The 18178-nt window shown below is 45.4% G+C and overlaps 1 pseudogene; it reads right to left on the bottom strand.

Annotated features, from left to right (window-relative positions):
• Positions 1-7063: 7063 nt before the first annotated feature.
• Positions 7064-8477, bottom strand: LOC118677466 (annotated as a pseudogene).
• Between the last annotated feature and the right edge of the window lie 9701 nt (positions 8478-18178).

Raw genomic sequence — 18178 nt, forward strand, 5'->3', positions numbered from 1 at the left:
CATGACTAACAACTATTTCTTCCCTAAAACACCTTTTTCTTGTCAAACCCCCACCCTGCCTCAAATGATGCTCCCCATTATTGCTTCTAACCTAATTGTCACCACCTTCTAGGAAAATCAATCAATAAAAAATAACACAATAAAATACATATGAGGCTTTGTGGTCTCTGCCATTGTTTAAACTCTCCCCACCACTCCTAATAATTGACATATTTTAAATTCTTAGAAACTATCTCTCAAAAAATACACTGGTCATTTCTTTGATTGGCTTTATGTACTGTGCATAATAACTTTTCTTCTGATGACTTTGTCCCAGAGTTTCTTAACCTCCTGAGAATTTAAGAGATACGTTTTTCTTAATGCCTCCTCAGCAATAGGAACTTTTGATTCTGCTGTCATCAAATCTCTAAAATGAACAATTCAAACCTGCCTCTTTAGGAAAAACATAGTGTGTTGGAGGTATGATTAATTACCATGTTTGTCTATTATTAGATAGGACTAGAGGGGCAGGGGGGGTCCCTCAGCCCAGCCTGTGCCCTCTCACAGTCTGGTACCCCTCGGTGGATTTCCACCTGCTGACTTAGGCCCGCTCCCCAGGGGATCGGGCCTAAGCTGGCAGTCACACATCACTCTGGCAGGCCGGGAGCCCTCAAGGGATGTCCACTTTTCAGCGGGGAGCAGGCCAAAGCTGCAGTCAGACATCCTTAGTGCTGCTGAGGAGGCAGGAGAGGCTGTACTGGCAGTCGTCAGCCTGGCTTGTGGATGAGCAGAGCTCCCTCTGTGGGAGCGCACTGACCACCAGGGGGCAGCTACTGCATTAAGCATCTGCCCCTTGGTGGTCAGTGTGTGTCATAGTGACCAGTCATTCCCAGTCATTCTGCTGTTAGGGTCAATTTGCATATTACCCTTTTATTATATAGGATAGAGGCCTGGTGCATGGGTGGGGACTGGCTGGTTTGCCCTGAAGGGTGTCTCGGATCAGGATAGGGGTCCCGCTGAGGTACCTGGCCAGGCTGGGTGAGGGGCTGGTGGCTGCTTGCAGCCTCCCAAGCCCCTCAGCAGGGACCCTCACCCATGGAGGTGTGGCCAGCCTGGGTGAGGGGCTGCAGACTGTTTTCAGGCTGCCCACAGCCCCTTCAGGATGGGGGGGGGTCCCTCTGGGGTGCCTGGCCAGCCTGAATGAGGGGCTGAGGGCCGTTTTAAGGCTAGGCATCCCCCCCAGTGACCCAAGCTCCCATCCTCTCCTTTCTTTTTTCCTTTTTTTTCCAGGGTGGGCTGGAAGCAGGCATCTGGGATTTATTTATCTTCTATAATTGAAACTTTGTTGCCTTGAATGGAAGCCAGGGCAGGCAGGAAGCTTGGCTTCCTCCATTGCAGGGGCAACCCAAGCCTCCTGTTCACTCCAGGTCCATGGCTGCCGCCATCTTAGTTGGGTTAATTTGCATAGTCACTCTGATTGGCTGGTGGGCATGGCTTGTGGGTGTAGCATAGTGATGGAGTGATGGTTAATTTGCATCTTTCTCTTTTATTAGTGTAGATAGATTTGTCTGCATTGTGGTGTGCATCAATAGTCCATTACTTTGTAGTTAGGAGTAATGTATTCCATAGATTTAACACATTTTGTTTATTCATTAACTTGATAAAGGACATTTGAATTTTTTTCCAGATATTACAAATAAAGCTGTTATAAACATTCACATTCAAGTTTTTGTATGGATATATATCTTCATTTCCTTTGGGTAATACTTAGAAGTGGACTGTCTGGATCACATGTTAGATAAGTACATAACTTTTTAAGATACTACAAAAAATTTTCACAGTGGTTGCACTATTTTACCGTTATACTACTACTAGAGGCCCAGTGCCCAAAAATTTGCACACTCAGGGGGGAGGAGGGGTCCCTCAGCCCGGCCTGTGCCCTCTCACAGTCTGGGACCCCTTGGGAGATAACGACCTGCAGGCTTAGACCTGCTCCCAGGTGGCAGAGGGCAGGCCCAATCCCTAGGTGCAGCCACTGGTCGGGCTCAGAGTAGGGCTGATTGGGGAGTTGGGGCGCCGCCCCCTGTCATGCACAGAGCAGGGCAGATCGGCAGGTTGCAATGCCACCCTCAGTCATGTTCAGGGTAGGGCCAATTGGGGGGTTGGGGCACCGCCCCCTGTCACACTCAAGACAGGGTCGATGGGGAGGTTGCGGCACCACCCCTGTTCATGCACAGAGCAGAGCCAATGAGGGGGTTAGGGCGCTTCCCCCTGTCACTCACAGAGCAGGGCCCATCAGGGGAGTTGGGGCTCCGTACCCTGTAATGCACAGATCAGGGCCAATCAGAGGGTTGGGGAGCTCCCCCCTGTCATGCACAGAGCAGGGCAGATCAGGGGGTTGGGGCGCCGTCACTCTCACACTCCAGGCAGGGCCAATGGGGAGGTTATGGCTCTACCCTATCACACACAGAGCAGGGCCCGTGGGGAGGGGTTGGGGCGCCACACCCTGTCACACACAGAGCAGGGCCTATCAGGGGGTTGAGGCGCCGCTACTCTCACACTCAGGGCAGGGCCAATGGGGAGGTTATGGCTCTACCCTATCACACACAGAGCAGGGCCGATCAGGGGGTTTGGGCGCTGCCCCCTGTCACACTGATCCCAGTGCCGGGAGACCTCTTGGCTCCACTGATCCTGGTGCTGGAGGCCTCGCGGCTCCACTGATCCCGGTGCTGGGAGGCATATTACCCTTTTACTATATAGGATAGAGGCCTGGTGCACGGGTGGGGGCTGGCTGGTTTGCCCTTAAAGGTGTCCTGGATCAGGGTGGGGGTCCCCACTGGGGTGCCTGGCCAGCCTGGGTGAGGGGGATGATGGCTGTTTGCAGCTGGTCACACACCCTTCAGGGTGGGGGTCCCCACTGGGGTGCCTGGCCAGTCTGGGTGAGGGCCTGAGGGCTGTTTTCAGGCTGGTGGGTGACTGAAGCTCCCAACTGCTCCTTGTTTTCTTTTCTTTTTTATTCTGGGCCAGCTTTATCTCTGGCTCCAGCTCTGAGGCCTCTGCTGCTGAAAGCAGGTATCTGGTTTGTTTGGGTTCTATAACCGAAACACTGTATCAACTCCAGCTCTGAGATCTCAGCTGGCTGAAAGCAGGTTTCTGGGGTTTTGTTTAGCTTCTATATTTGTAACAATGTTTCAAACTGCAGGCTCAGAGGCCGGAAAGGCAGGCGGGGAACGTTGGTTTCCTCCGTCACTGAAGCAAACAAGCGTCATGTTAGCTTCAAGCTGTCTGGCTGCCGTCCGCCATCTTGGCTGGCAGTTAATTTGCCAATGGAAAGGGTAGCGGGTGTATGGTAATTACCATGTTTCTCTTTTATTAGGTAGGATATACAAGAATTCCAATTCCTCCATACATGCCTGACAGTAGATATATTTAGTCTTACCTTTTAATGATTCTCGTAGTTCTGTAGTAGTATCATATTATGAATTAATTTTGAATTTCCCTAATGACTAATAATATTGAGTTTTTTCCTATATATGTATTTGCAATCTGTCAATCTTCTGTAATGAAATGACTAGTAAAATCCTTTCACAATATTGTTATTGCATTATCAGTATTTGTTATTAAGTTTAGAATTTACTTTATAGATTCAGAATAGAAGTCCTTCAGACATGTGTTTTACAGATATTTCTTCCCCATATGTGGCTTATCTTTTATAGCCTTAACAGTGTCTTTCAGGTAGCAATTTTTAATTTGGTGAGGTCTAATTGAATAATTTGTTATTTCATGAATAATATTTTTGGTGTCATAACTAAAAAATCTCTATGTAAACCAGGATCACAAAAATATTCTCTTATGTTTACTTCTAGAAATTGTACAGTTTTAGTTTTATATTTGGGTTCATAATATTTTGAGTTAATTCTTGTATATATTGTGATGTATGAATCTAAGTTTACATTTTTGCATATGGATGTCCAAATGCTCCAGTATAATTTTTCCTCTGCATTGCCTTTGAACCTTTTGCAGAAATCAATTTTTATGTGTGTTGGGCTATTTCTGGACATTCAATTGTTTAAATGTGCTAATTGTTCGCCTCTACTCTATTCACTATTATAGCTTTATAATAAAGCTTGCAATCAGGCAGTTAGTACTCCAAATCTGTGTTTGTTTGTTTTTAATTTTAAGGTTGTTTTGTTTTGTTTTGTTTTTTGGGGGTTTTTTTGTAGCTAAACTAGGTCATTTGAATTTCTTCATGAATTTTTAGAATAACTGTATTTTTTAAAGGCAGCTATTAGATTTTAAATAGGATAATTTTGAATCTAATTGTTTTTTGGGGGAGATTAAATATTTTAAAATGTTAATTGTTCTCATCCACAAGCACATCTCTCTCTCCATTTATGTAGGTCTTCTTTAATTTCTCTCAGCAGTATTTTATAGTTTACAAAGTAGAGATTCTCTTATCTCTTCCAATATTTTTCTTGTGATTTCCTATTTTTGTTGCTATTATAAATTGTATTTATTTTATTTTTCAATTATCTGTTGCTAATATAAATAAATACATTTTTTTAATATTGACCTTGTATCCAGCAATGTTGTTAAATGTGCTTACTCAAGTAGCTTCTTTGTACATGTCAGTGGATTTTCTATTATATCATTTGTAAGTAAGGAGGTTTTACTTCTTCCTTTTCACTCTGGAAGCATTTTATTTCTTTCCTCATTGTCTTATCAGAGCTTCTAGTATAATGTTAATTAGAACTAAGGATAGTAAACATGCTAGTCATGTTCCTGATTTAAGGGAGAAAACAACCAGTCTATCATCATTAAATGTGATATTAGCTGTAGGTTATCATAGATTAAAGAAGTTTTTTTCTATTGTAGTTTTTGATAAGGTTGTTTGTAGTTGTTGTTGTTAAGTACAGAAAAAAATTATTGTAAATATCTTGAATATGTTTTAAAGTATAACTCAGTGTTTCCAATCAAGGTAGGCTGGAGGAAGGGAGGGAATCTGCCTCCTGGAGACAGATGACTGGTCCCAGCCCTCCCCCAGTTCTTCAGAGGTCAATCTAGGCTCATACCTTTAATTGTACAGGGCTGAGGGGCAAGGGCCGGCCTTGACCATTTCTTTGCTCCTTCCTGGCTCAGCTCAAAGTCAGGACTCCTGGCCTCTCGCTGCGGGGGTCCTGAAGAAAGGATTCTGCCTATACAGGCCATTAAGAATCAAAGAGGAAAACAGCTAACAGGCCTTCCACACTTGGCCTCAAAAAGAGGGTAGTGGCTGAGACATTGGGGCTGAGGGTTGAGGGGCAGGGAACGGTTAACTTACATTGGGCCCCCAACCTTCTCAGCACTGGGGCCATGGGGGTAAACCTGGATAGGTTTAGCAGGCCCTGGGTGTGCTCTGGCCAAGGGATAGGGGGGCCAGCTGGACACCACTGCTGGGAACACTTCTTTGTGGCAGAGAACAAACGCACAGGTGCAGGGGTCGGCCTAACGGAGACACCATCAGAGCCCACTCCAGCCCTCAGAGATCAGCTTCGTAGGTGGAAACAATGTCACATGCATTTACTAACAAGCAATTGAAGGTCATGTGTCCCACTGCAGAACAGCCACTGCCAGTGAATACCCCTGGTGGGTCAGGAGGAAAGGGGCAGGCCTAGGTTTCCATGGCCAAGACTACCAGTTAGGCTGGGAGAGAGACAGACAGCATAGGTGGCTGAGGCCAGGCACTTGACTCACCCACGTGCAATTTCTGAAGGGTTAAGTCAGTAAGGTGCCCAGCTTTAGTTTCTTTAAAAGGAACCAGTAAACCTCAGGCCAGGGTACAGACCCTAGGATTAAAGGAGGGTGGCGGCCAGGCCCATAACGCAGCCCTGAGAAACAGAAGCAAGTACCCCAGGAGGGGCCTGTCTGGACTTCCCCAGGCCCATGGAGAGAAACACATAACGCCCTTGGGAGAAACCATGTTTAGTGCCCAAGGCTCCCCAGGCTTCCAGAGCAAAGCCAGTCACTCTGCAGGCACATGAACAATCCAAAGCTCCACTGGGAATATGTAGGTAAAGCCTGTTGTCAGTGCAAATGCAGCAAGTCTGGGAGGTCTGTTGCCCTTGCCAACCCTATTCTTGGCTCCCACCTTCTATATGGGAAGGGAGATCCCCAGAGCAGAACCTGGAATCTGAGCAACCTCCGCAGGAGGAGGCCCTGTCCCCGGAAGAGGCCCTTCACCTTCCCCAAGTGAAAACATCTAGCCTCAAACATAAATTTCTCTATGAAATATCTGACTTCTCTGAAAGTAATAAATATTTACCATGTCCTATCACCAAGAAGCAGCAATGGGGGAGGGAAGAGAAGCAAGAGAACCTTTGCTGTGACTCCCAACCCTAGCAACACGGGATTCAGTCCCATGTAGCTGAGGAGCTGAGCACAGGCAGCCACCAAGGCTGCTATGACCCTCTGTTAGTGGAGGGGCTGGCACAACCTTCAAGGCTGGGAATGGCTGACTTTCAAGTTCTCATCCTTGGAAGAGGCCTGTCATATTGCCAAAAGTATAGGCACAGGGGCAGGAAGGAGAGAGGAAGAAAATATCAGAACTAAAGGAGACAACGCAGCCCGGGGAGCCCTTCCTTCTTCCTCCCAGCACTGTCTCCTTCCTCTCTCTGACTCCATGCCAGTCTCTGAGCCACCAGCTGGAATGTCAGAGGGTTGGTGATAATGGCAGGCAGGCGAGGGGCCAGCTGTGGGGCAGACCAAGAGTGGGGCCAGCAGTGGGAAGAATGAGAGGGCACCTTTGTGAACAGATGCTGATGGGCAGTGGAAGCAGCAGGCCCTGCAGAGGGCCGTGTGTTACAGAGTCCTACCATTTTCAAGGCCAGAGGGAAGTGTTCTCAAATGCTCTAACTGGGCTTGACAACTGCCATGGAGTCTCCAGGAGGGGCAAGAGCAGGGACTTCTGGGTCCCCATGGGGGAAACCAGCCTCCCTTCCACCTGGCTTGGAGCAGGATGAGGAATGGGAGCAGCTCATGAGTGGGAGGCTCTCTGTCTCCTGGGCCACCAAAAGGGGGTGCTGCTGCTACTTCAGGACACCAACTTTTACTGCAGAGTTTCCAGAAAGAGATCAAATTCTCAGACGGTCTTCTCAGGCACAGCCAGCTTCTCTGGTAGCAAGTCCAAGCCCTCAGCCATGGACTGTGCCCCGATATCTATGTTCAGTTGAGGGGGATTCTGAAATTCAGGATAGAAGGTCCCCCAAGTCCATAGCAAGACTGTCATCTTTAGAAAAATCCGGTTTGAAGTCGATCATGAAATAGTCCCCATGGGTATTGCCACTGCTGCAGCCACTGGAGCCATCAGAGTGCAGGCTGGAGAGGAGACTCAGTTTCTGGGGAATCCGGAGGATTCTCCATGGGGTTGGCCTCCTCCAGTTCTAAATTCTTGGGAGCAAAAGGTATGTCCAAACTCATCAATGCCACCTGGCTAATGGGTTTGTTGACAAAAGCCCCCACTTTTCAGGCAAAGATGTTCTCCAAGACATTGTGGGGAGAGGCCCGTCCCTCACCGCTATTTGATAGTTTTCAGTATCCTGCCTGCTAGAAAGTGTGGCAGCACAGTGAGCCCCATCAGAAAGGGTGCAGATTGCCAGTCTCTCCTGATCAGCTTGGGCACCACAGGCAGGCTGGTTGGGAGCAGGGGCACCCCACCTTCTTTCCAGAGAATCCTTAGCTGGGATGGAGGGGAGGTGGAGAAAGGTGGTGCACACCTCTTGAGAATCTTCCACAGAAAGATATGTTCCTCCAATGCCCTTGCCAGTCGTTTTGTAACTGCAGGGGCACATAGGTGAGGAGCTGGTCCACAATGTGATCAGAGATAATCCCCATGATAGGTGGGGTCCTCTCAAATTGCCTGGTGTCATGAATGCCAAGTTAATTCTATAAGCACAAGAAAGAGTGATGGTGCCCAGGGGGGTACCCACTGTCCCAACACGAACTGTCTGGAAACCTTTCCCTAAACCATTCAGCTGGACTTCACCAAAATATATCCTGTAGAATATGACACATTCATGTCCTGTTTCCTGGAGAGCCTATAAGCTGTTGTCACCCTCGTTATAGCCAGAAGAGACTTCAGCAGCAAGGGCAGTCTGTTGTACACCTTGTAGGGAACTTTGATTTCTTTATCACACTTTTCATTCATTTCAAGACACCAAATTTCTAGTTCCATAGAATGTCCCTCCGATGTCTTGAGTGAGATCCCCGTACACATAGGTCTCCCAACAGCAGGCAGCTGCCCTGCCAAGGCCTTCTTTGCTTTATGTGTAACCTCTGGAGTGTCCTTGATTGCTAAACTGAACCAATCTGAACTCGTTGGGGATGAAGATGAATGAGTACAATTCTTCTCACCAAGTTGAGCCTGGACAATCACTTGAACAGTCTTGAGGGCAAAAAATTTAATTAACTTCTCCAGATCCTTTCTGTCCTGGGAATTGAGATCAGTTTCCATTGCCAATGGGAATCTGCAAAGCTGCAACACAGAGAGTGGCTCAGGCTCTCATTACGGAGGCGGGGACCTGGGGCTGGCCAGCTGCGCCTCCTGGCGGAGGGTTCCGAGCTCCACAGCAGCAGTGACGGCCTGGATCGCAGATAGACTCCTCATGCCTCAGGAGGCTCATGGACCGAAGACCCCCAGGTATTCACTCTCAGGACTAAGCGAGTTGTCGCACTCACATAGACGGAAGCTCTTTAAGACTCGCCTCACAGCTCAAGCGATCACTCCTGCCTTAAACCCCTTGGCCAGCTGCTCCCCGAAGCCGCCATCCTTAGTGTTTTGGTTGTGTGTTTTTTAAATCAATTTTAGAGAAAGGGAGTAAGGGAGAGAGAAAGATATCTCTATTTGTTGTTTCCCTTATTTAGGCATTCATTGGTATTCTTGTATATGCCCTGTCCTTGTATCAAATCTGTAACCTTGGCATATTGGGACTAGGCTCCCACAAACTGAGCTCCCCAACCAGTGTCTCAGAGAGGTTTAATGAGGACCAGAAGTTTAATTCAGACTTTTTTATTCTATGTCTATTGAGATGATAATGCGACATTTTTATTGTTAAGGTGGAGTTATGGACTAGTTGTGTCACATTCAAATTTCATATGTTAAAGATCCAATCCCCAGTACCACAGAATGTGACTGTGTTTGGAGATTAGGGCCTCATTCAATCTGGTTGTGTTCCTCTAAGGAGAGATTAGAACACTGAGAAACACTAGGAATACATATGCAGAAAAAAAGGAGAAAAAAAAAAGACCACATGAGAACTCAGGGAGGCCTCAGTGGAAATCAAACCTGCTAAGAGACACTGTGATCATTTTTTAAAATTTAAATTTTATTTTTACGTTACAGTTGACATACAATATTATATTAGTGTCAGTTATATAACCCCATGTTAACATATTTATATAATTTACAAAATGATCACCTCAATCAATCTAGTACCCATCTGATACCATACATAGTAATTACAATATAATTGATAATTAGAGGCCTGGTGCACAAAATTCGGGAATCAGGGCCAATCAGGCATTCCGGCTGCTGGCTGGAACCTTCCTTCATTCCACACTGCCCACTGGTGGTCAGTGCACTTCATAGCAAGCAAGTGAACTCCTGGTCTCTCTCTCAAACTCCCTAGTAGGCACGTTGCATATTAGCCTTTTATCTACACTAATAAAAGACAAACATGCAAATTGACCATACCTTTGCTATGCCTTAAGCCACACCCACCAGCCAATCAGAGAGACTATATGCAAATTAACCCAAACAAGATGGCGGCTGGCAGCCACAGAGCTGGAGCAAGCAGGAGGCTTGGTTGCCCCAATGATGGAGGAAGCCAAGCTTCCTGCTGTCGGCTCTGTGCTCCACTCAAAGCAACAAAGTTTTAATTATAGAAGGTAAATAAACCCCAGATACCTGCTTTTAGCTGGCTGTGGCCATGGAGCTGGAGTGAGCAGGAGGCTTCCCTCCCACCCACCCTGGGTGGCTCTGAGCTCCTCTCAAGGCTACAAAGTTTCAATTATAGAAGGTAAATAAATCCCAGAATAAAAAAAAGAAAAAAAGGAAAGGCTGGGATCTTCCGTCTCCGGGGGGCTTGGCCAGCCTGAAAACGGTCCTCAGTCCCTCACCCAGGCTGGCCAGGCACCCCAGTGGGGACCCCCACCCTGAAGGGGGTGTGACCAGCTGCACACAGCCATCAGCCCCTCACCCAGGCTGGCCAGGCACCCAGTGGGACCCCCACCCTGATACGGGACACCCTTCAGGGCAAACCAGCCTGTCCCCACCCATGCACCAGGACTCTATCCTATATACTAAATGGGTAATATGCAAACTGACCTTAACAGCAGAACTGGGAATGACTGGTCACTATGACACACACTGACCACCAGGGGGCAGATGCTCAATGCAGGAGCTGCCCCTGGGGGTCAGTGCACTCCCACAAGGGGAGCTCTGCTCAGCCACAAGCCAGGCTGACGCTGCCAGTACAGCAGTGGTGGTGGGAGCCTCTCCCTCATCCTCAGCAGCACTAAGGATGTCCGAATGCAGCTTAGGCGTGCTCCCCGCTGGCAAATGGACATCCCCCGAGGGCTTCCGGGCTGCCAGAGGGATGTCTGACTGCCAGCTTGGGCCTGATCCCCCAGGGAGCGGGCCTAAGCCAGCAGATGGACATCCTCCAAGGGGTCCCAGACTGCAAGAGGGCATAGGCTGGGCTGAGGGACTCCCCCTCCCCCCTGAGTGCACAAATTTTTGTGCACCGGGCCTTTAGTATCTGTAATTATAAAAGTGTAACATGCAAGTCACCGAACGGCCAAACAGCAGAACAACTGCGCGGACATCCTTCCACATGACCTTCCAGATGAAGCCAGGGCTGCAAGGGTCAAGGCAGCCAGGGCTGTGAAGGTCTATTCTTGCACGAATTTTGTGCCTAGGGCCTCTACTATATATATGTTGTGATACACATCCTGTGAATATTCTGTAAGTACCAATTTATACTTCTAAATCCCTTCACTTATTTACTCATTCCCCCAACTCCTCTCCCATCTGGCAACCATAAATCTGCTTTCTGTATCTATGAATTTTCATCTGTTCTGCTTGTGTGTTTATTTTTTCTTTAGATTCCACATGTAAGTGAAATAATCTAGCCTTTGTCTTTATCTGACTTATTTCACTAAGCACAATCCCTCCAGGTCCTGTTGCAGGTGTTAAGATTTCAGTCTTATGACTGAAACATATCCTATTATATATATGCAACATTTCTTCTTTATCCATTCATCTATTAGGGTACACTTAGTTTGCTTCTGTATCTTGATTATTGAAAATACTGCACTAAACATATGAATGTATATACCTTTTCAATTTAGTATTTGGGTTTCTTTGTATAAATACCCAGAAGTGAAATTGCTGGGTCCTTCTTTATCTCTTGGTATAGCCTTTTATTTTTTTTAATTCTATTGTGTCTTCCATTAGTATTGCTATCCCAGATTTTGTTTGTTTTTCTTACATTTTCCTGAAATATCTCTTTGCATCCCTTTATTTTCATTCTGTGTGTCTTTCTATCTGAAGTGAATCTCTTATTGACAGCACCTGTGAGGGTATTGTTTTGTTATCAATTCAGTCTCCTTATGTTTTTTGATTGGAGCATTTAATCATTTGCATTTTAAGTAATTGTTTTTAGATATGTATTTAATACTTCATGTAGTACTGGTTGGTGGTGATGGACTATTTTAGCTTTTTCTTGTCTGGGAAGCTCTTTATCTGTCCTTCAACTCAAAATGATAGCTTTGATGGGTTGAGTGATCTTGGTTGTAGGTCCTTAACTTTTCATCACTTCAAATGCATATTTGCCAATCCCTTCTGGCCTGCAATGTTTCTGTTGAGAAATCAGGTGACAGCCTTATGGGAACTCCCTTGTAGATAACTGTCTTTCTCTTGTTGATTTTAAGATTCTCTCTTTGACTTTAACCTTTGGGATTTTAATTATGATATGTTCTGGTGTGAGCCTCTTTGAGTTCACCTTGTAGACACCTAAATTAAATGCCAAGTTCCAGAACTGTGAAAAATAAATTTTTGTATTTAAGCCAGTTAATCTGTGGTATTTTGATATAGAAGACCTAGCAAATTAATACTAATGATGAATTATATGTTTGATTTCTTAAGACAAATTGCAGATCACTTTTATATTTACACACAAAAAAATGAGAGGGAAGCATAGACATTTCCTATATTCACCTGGCATAGCCTCACCCAGTATCAATATAACTCATAGAGAATTGTAATGATTTTTTCTTTAATTAAGGATGAACTTGCATTGATACATCATAATCATCCAAAGTCCATAGTTTACTTTAGGGTTCACTCTTTGTGTTGCACACTGTGGGTTTTGACAAAAGTATAATTATATATATATATATATATATATATATATATATATATACACACACACACACATATGGCCTAGTGCACAAAATTCATGCACTGGTAGGGTCCCTAGCAGCTGCCAGCTGCTGGCCGGATACTCCCTTCCCCCAGACGGCCCTGCCCCCTGGTAGAAATCCCAAATAAAGTCCCAGTCAAGGGAACAATTTGCATACTACCCTTTTATTATATAGGAGATATATATATATATATATATATATATATATATATATATATATATATTAGAGGCCTGATGCATTAAATTTGTGCAAGGTGTCTGGCCCTTGCTGCCAAGGTGGCAGCCTCTACCTCAGGCCCTGCCACTGTGGCTTCATCCAGAAAGTCGTCCAGAAGGTCATCCAGTCTAATTAGCACATTACACACACACACACACACACACACACACACACACACACACACACATATATATATATATATATATATATATATATATATATATATATATATATATATATTTTTTTTTAGAGACCCGGTGCATGAAATTCGTACATGGGGGTAGGGGTGGTCCCTCAGCTGTGCCTTCACCCTCTGCAATTTAGGACCCCTACACCTTTTTCTTATCTAGCTAACCTCTTCACATTTAAAAAAAATTAACTGAAGTACCACCTACTCTAGAAAATCCTCTTTGAACAAATCTTTACAATCTGTATTAAGTATTTTCATATTATATCATTCTTTTTCTTTAACAGCAACTTAGAGTGATTGCAATGTGCTTTGCATTCTTGCATCTGAATTTTTTCTTCTTGCTCTTGTAATAGCAAAGCGTATCCAATTTACATTTGCCCTTCAAGGGCTTATATTTGGTTCAGTTTCTAGTTGGCTCCCTGCTTCTTTTTTTTAAGCAATAAATTTGGGTTGTGATAGTAAGCTTCACTTGTAATCAAGCCTGTAGGTCTCCCTATCTGAATATTTCTATAATACCTATCACTTTAGCATACCAGAGATTGTGTTCATTTATAGAAAATAACAATAAATGTCACCTGATCATTTGATCTTCTAGTAATATTTTATAGCAAGATGTATTATTCTAGTAATTTATTACAAAACAGGAGTGAAGAAATAAATCACATTGAACAATAAAGAATGACTCAAATATCAAAGCATAGTACACTTAGGGCCTCCCTTGTCCTGTGCCTCAGATATCATAGCATATTACACAGTCCACAAGGAACTCAGTTTCCTTTAAAATAGGAAGGGACCCCATACCCATGAAGCAGCTACTTCCACACATATTTCTTTTTTATTTAATTCACAGCACATACTCTTTGTACTAATTGTTGGAAAATCTCCTAGCAATTGCCTCTGTTCCTCTCTGTATTGTTGCCTTACATTCTGATGTCATTACTGTGCTTTTATCATCTACTTGCTCTAATAAGATTATGAATTATTTAAGGGCAGAGATCATGACTTGAGCTTGTGTGTTCCCTGTCATGGTGCCTAGATAAATACTCAAATGCCATCCAGTCCAAATGACTGTGATGAGAGAGGCCCACTGTTGCTGGAGACCTCTGATTTTTATTTAAGGGTCCTCACTTATTCTGTGACTTTACAGAGCGGTGAGTAGTGGCTGAGGGACTTTGGGGAAACCCAGACAGAATTCTCCTCCTAAATGATTTTGCTAAGCTGGCGCCTGGGACCACAGGGCATTTGTCCAATTAAAACTTGGACACACAGCAATAACAAAGGCACTGGTCTCTTATTGCTAATGCCTAGGGATCAAACTCAGCTTGCAGGAACTCACCCCCACAGTCAGGACCTGGCGCTGGGTGGACCTGGGCTGGTGCCCTTAACTCTAGGGCAGGGGTCCTCAAACTTTTTAAACAGAGGGCCAGTTCATTTTCCCTCTGACCATTGGAGGGCCGGACTATAGTTAAAAAAAAACAACTATGAACAAATTCCTATGCACACTGCACATATCTTATTTTGAAGTAAAAAAACAAAAAGGGAACAAATACAATATTTGTATTTGCATGTGGCCCGCGGGCCATAGTTTGAGGACCCCTGCTCTGGGGAAAGGGAGACTTCCCGTGGCTGCAGGCTAGAGGCCCCGGACTCTGCGCCACCCACCAGAACAGGTCCATAGTGCCGGCTGGTCAACAGAACAGCTTCTTCACCTGGGATCATGGGGAGGCGTGGCCTGTTCTATTTGTCTCACGATCGATCGCGGGGATGCCGGGTCTGTTCGCCCCGCCATTGATCGTGGGGAGGCCTGCTTGCCATGCGATCAATCACGGGGAGGCCTGTTCTGCTCACCCCATGATGGGTGCTGGGCTGGGAGGCGTGGACCCAGGCTGCAGCTTGGTGCCTGTGCATACGCAAGTGGTCACAGGCAGGAACATCCACTTGGCACCTACGCTCATAGGTCCGAGTGGTCGGGGGTGTTCTGGGACCCCAGCTGCTCGGGGCCTATGCACGGGCCTACAGGTAAGGAGCAGCCTGGGTCCTGAGGATGTTCCCAGGACCCAGGCCGCTCGGCACCTGCATATGCAAATTAACCGCCATGTTTGTTGGGTTAATTTGCATACTCTCCTGATTGGCTGGTGAGTATAGTGGAGGGACGGTCAATTATCATGTTTCTCTTTTATTATATAGGATATCAGTATCAGATTATTTTTGCTGTTCTAAAAATCCTCTGTATCTTGCCTATTTATCTCTCCCCAACTCCAAACCCTATCAACCACTCATCTATGAGGCTTCTCTAGCCAAGAACAGCATGGCTAAAGAGCGAATGAGTTCTGAGTAGGGATGACTGGGGATGAGAAAAAGATAGAGACGGTGGGTAAAGCTGGGACCAGGTGAGAGACAGAGACCCAGAGTTAGTGAAGCGCATTTATTGTATACATCATGATGCCAGTAGTTTTACTAAAGTTTAAGACAAAGGAAATTATGTGAAATCATGTTTAAAGATCAAGCTGCAATTCTTCATTCTTGTGGCTTATTGTAGTCATCAGGCCTGACTGGACCCTGATGATTTCATCCGAACCTGGCACTGGATGAACTTAGATAATTACACCCAGCACCTGGAGCCTAAGCTATAGGTCAGGACTGACAACACTCTTGCATTTTGGCAAGGTATGTTTTCCAGGACATGGCTTTGCCAACTCCACTGGACTCAGCCAATGACCCTTGCTCAGGTGCTCTTCCAGGCGCCCACTATACTCATCTTTTTACTGTATGCATAATTTTTATTTTCTGGAATCCTATATAATAAAAATCTAATATGCTAAGTGTCCAGTCATCCGGCTGCCATTCAACCAATCAAAGCATAATATGCTAATGAGATGCTAAGGCCACTCCACTGCTCACTATGACATTCACTGACCACCAGGGGGCAGACAGTAAACTGGTCGACCAGTTGCTATGACGTGCACTGACTACCAGGGGGTAGATGCTCCTACAGGTGAGTTAGCTTGCTGATGGGGTCCAGCCAATTGGGACTGAGTGAGACAGGCCAGACATGCCCAACCTCCTGCACCCCTCCCCAGCCCTGATCGTAAACTGATGGGGTCTTCTCGCAAGTGGGGAACCCCCTCTCCGAGTGCACAAATTTCATGCACTGAGCCTCTAGTGTTATATAGTTACTAGAGGCCCAGTGCTTGAAAATTCATGCACTGGAGGGGGTTCCCTCAGCCCAGCCTGCCCCCTCTCACAGTCCGGGAGCTCTCAGAAGTGGGAGGTGACCCAGCGATCAGGGGACAGCGACACCCCATCATACCTCTGCTGCTGCCACTGCCAGCAGTGCAAGTCTCGACCGGACCTGGTTTCCTGAGCCTCGGGCGGCCCTGGGCAAATGGACATCTGACATATAAGGTTTGCCTGTGCCTCGGGCATCAGCTGGGAAGCTGCCATCCAAGGCTTGCCTGTGCCTCAGGTCGGCCCTGGGTGGCTGGAGGGCTGAGGGAACTGGGGGACTCTGGAGGCAGGCATGTGGAGCAGCTGGGCCTGCCTAGGGCCGGGCCTGGCCTTGCCATGCACCTGCCACTCCAGCGAGGCTGAGGGGACTGGGCGCCGCCATCTTGTGGCTGTGGGCACTGCTATATTTGAGGGTGTGGCAGTCAATTAGCATATCCCCTTCTTATTGGCTGTGGGTGCTGTCATCTTTGTGATGGCATGAGGGTTAATTAGCATATTCCCTCTTTATTAGATAGGATAATCAAACAGTATGAAGTCTGGTCAGATTTCTGGGGTTTTGTTTTTTTTTTTCTGTTTGTTTTTACATATTAATATACATTTAAGTTTCCTCTGTGTGTTTTTTTTAAATATATTTCATTATTATTATTATTATTATTATTTTATTTATTTTTTTTTTTTACAGAGAGGAAAGAAGATGGATAGAGAGTTTGAAACATCGATGAGAGAGAAACATCGATCAGCTGCCTCCTGCACACCCCCTACTGAGGATGTGCCCGCAACAAAGGTAAATGCCCTTCACCAGAATCGAACCTGGGACCTTTCAGTCTGCAGGCCAACGCTCTATCTACTGAGCCAAACCGGTTACGGCTCCTCTGTGTTTTTTTTCATGGCTCGGTAGCTCATTTCACTTTAGTGATGAAAAATAATTGATTGTCTGGATGTACGAGAAAACATCTTGGTTGCTTCTTACTTTTGGCAATTATTAGTAACGCTGCTGTAAACATCCATGTGTGGTTTTTTATGTTGACATAAGTTTTCAGCTCCTTTGAGTAAATGTCCAGAAGAATGATTGTTAGATAAGACTATATTTATATTTAAGTATGGTATGAGTATGTTTAGTTTTGTAAGAAGCCTCCAAATTGTCTTCCAAAGTTGCTGCACCATTTTGCATTTCTACAAATGACAGTTCTTGTGGTACAACAACCATGCCAGCATTTGGTGGTGCTACTGTTCTGGATTTTGACCATTCTAATAGGTATGTAGTGGCATCTCATTATTGTTTCAGTTTGCATTTCCTTGATCACATATGATGTGGGTTATCTTTTTATATGTATATTTGCCATCTGTATATCTTCTTTGGTGAGGTGTTTGTGAAGGTCTTCAGCTCAACTTTTAATAGGGTTGTGCTTTTTTTCCCTTACTGTTGAGTTTTAAATGTTCTTTTTATATTTTCACTACAGGCCCAGTGCATGAATTTGTGCATGGGTGGGGGCCGGCGGCCCCACCACTATGCGGACTGATGGGGCTGGCAGGGGGGAATTGCCACAGGCAGTTGACCAGCCACCCCCCCCCAATTGGGGGGGCGATTGGGGGCCGGGATGGCTGGGGGGAGGGGCCGTGGGAGGTTTGAGTGGCCAATTGGGGTCCTAATCAGACCAGTTAGCTGCCGCAGTGTGCATCATAGCAACCAGTCATTCCGGTCACTTGGCTTTTATATATATAGATTAGTGGTCCTTATGAAAAATATGTGTTGCAAATATTTTCTCCCAGTCTTCAGTTTGTTTAAACATTCTCTTTACGTTGTCTTTCACAGAGAAGACTTTTTATTTTAATGAAGTCCAACTTAATTATTTCTTTCATGAATTGTGCCTATGGTGTTGTATCTAAAAACCATCACCATGCCCAAGATTATCTAGGTTTTCTTCTATGTTATCTTCTGTTAGTTATATAGTTTTTCATTTTACATGTGTAATCTATTTTTTCTGAAGGGTTTAAGGTTGGTATCTAGGTTCACTTTTTTGCATGTGAATGACTTGTTGGTCCAGCAAAACACGTTGATGAAACTATGTTTAATCCATTGTCTTGCCTTCCCTCATTTGTCAAAGA

The sequence above is a fragment of the Myotis myotis genome, unplaced genomic scaffold (assembly GCF_014108235.1).
Source record: "Myotis myotis isolate mMyoMyo1 unplaced genomic scaffold, mMyoMyo1.p scaffold_m19_p_2, whole genome shotgun sequence".
Classification (NCBI taxonomy): domain Eukaryota; kingdom Metazoa; phylum Chordata; class Mammalia; order Chiroptera; family Vespertilionidae; genus Myotis; species Myotis myotis.